The sequence below is a fragment of the Primulina tabacum genome, chromosome 4 (genome assembly GCF_025594145.1).
Source record: "Primulina tabacum isolate GXHZ01 chromosome 4, ASM2559414v2, whole genome shotgun sequence".
Classification (NCBI taxonomy): domain Eukaryota; kingdom Viridiplantae; phylum Streptophyta; class Magnoliopsida; order Lamiales; family Gesneriaceae; genus Primulina; species Primulina tabacum.
In genome coordinates, this window is record NC_134553.1 from 12,538,126 (window position 1) to 12,540,153 (window position 2,028).

Sequence of the window (2,028 nt, forward strand, 5' to 3'; positions counted from 1 at the left end):
AATCTACAGGATATATGAATTTATCAACTTGAACCAACACATCTTCTAAAATACCTCTAGGTATTTTGATTGACCTATACGCCAGTAAGAGAGTAACAGAAGTGGGTTTTAATTCTCCTAAATTAAGTTTTTCATAAACTGAATAAGGAAGTAAATTCACGCTTGCTCCCAAATCCAACAAAGCTTTTTTAATTTTATTTTCTCCAATAATACATGAAATTGTTGGACAACCAGGATCTTTATATTTTAAACTAGAATTATTTTGAAGAATAGAACTTACTTGTTCAGCCAAGAATGCTTTTTTCTTCACATGCAATTTTCTCTTTACAGTACATAAGTCTTTTAAAAATTTTGCATAAGAAGGTACTTGTTTAATAGCATCTAATAATGGAATATTTATCTTCACTTGTTTAAAAACTTCATAGATATCAGAATCACTTTTATGTTTTTTATGATTTGTTAATGCATGAGGAAATGGTGGAGGTTTATTTGACTTATTTACTATTTCAGATGATTTATCATTCACCATATTATTCTTAAAATTTAAGGTATCATCATTCTCAAAAGTATCAGGATTATCATCCTTACTCTTTGATTTTAAATGATCCTTGTTTTCATTACTATATGGATCATTAACTATTTTACCACTTCTAAGGGTAATAACAGATTTTATTTGATCAATTTTTTTATTTTTTAATTCTTGATTTTGATTTTTAGGATTAGGTTGAGGTTAAGATGGAAATTTTCCTTTTTCATGAATATTAAGTGCAGATGCAAATTTTGCAAGAGTTTCTTTCAAATCACTCATAAATTGATTGTTTTGAATATTGATAGACTATTGCTTTTGGATAAATGCATGAATTATATCTTCAAAGTTTTTTCTTGGAGGTGTAACATAAGGAATATAGCCTTGATGATTTTGGTTATTTTGAAAATATTGTTGTGACGGTTGTGCATTATTATCATTCCTCCAACTAAAATTAGGATGATTTTTCCATCCAGGATTATGTGATGGTGAAAAAAGATCTAGTATTGGTTTTTTATAATTGTTAACATAATTTGTTTGTTCATGGAGACATTCTTTAAATGAAGGTAATGTTGGACAATCTTTTGTAGCATCATCATGTGTATCACATATATGACAAACAATTTCTTGAATACTTTTTAATTGACCACTCTTTTTCATTTCTAATGACTCAATTTTTCTTGATAAAGATGCAAGTTTAGCTTGAATATCTATATCATCTTTAAGATTATAGATACCACCCCCATTTGTTGAATTATTGTTTTTAGTTGTTGGTGGTTCTATTGTGCCTATATTATCCCAATTTTGAGCATTTTCTGCTAATGATTCCAAATATTCCATAGCTTCATTTGGGTTTTTATCTTCAAAAGTTCCATTACACATGAATTCTATCATTTGCCTATCTTTAGGTATTAGACCTTCATAAAAGTGAGAAACTATTCTCCATGTTTCAAAACCATGATGTGGGCATGTATTAAGTAATTCTTTATATCTATCCCGACATTGATAAAACGTTTCTCCTTGTTTTTGAGAAAAAGTTGTAATTTGTCTCTTAAAAGAGTTTGTTCTATGGGAAGGGAAAAACTTTTTGAGAAATTGTTGTTGCATTTCTTCCCATGATCTTATTGAACTTGATCTTAAATTCTATAGCCATGTTTTAGCTTTATCTTTTAAAGAAAAAGGAAAAAGCTTTAATCGAACTATATCCATGCTACAATTTTGGTCATTATAAGTGTTACAAACTTCCTCAAATTCTCTTAGATGCAAATATGGATTTTCAGAATCTAAGCCATGAAAATTTGGTAAAAGTTGAATAATTTGAGGTTTGAAGTTGAAATTAGATGCATCAGGAGGAAAAACTAAACAAGATGGGGCACTAGTTCTAATAGGGTTCATATGGTGCCTGAGTGTTCTTAATTGATCATGTTCTTGATTATTATTATTATTATTATTATTATCATTATCTTGATTAGTTGAATTATCATCCATGTTTAAATTATTTT

General features: G+C 28.2%; 1 non-coding gene across 1 annotated transcript; it reads left to right on the forward strand.

Moving 5' to 3' along the window:
• The first annotated feature begins 1,478 nt into the window (after positions 1–1,478).
• Positions 1,479–1,589, forward strand: LOC142544027 (small nucleolar RNA R71). Its single transcript, XR_012819996.1, has one exon. It is a non-coding gene; the product is annotated as a small nucleolar RNA R71 (small nucleolar RNA).
• The last annotated feature ends 439 nt before the right edge of the window (positions 1,590–2,028 follow it).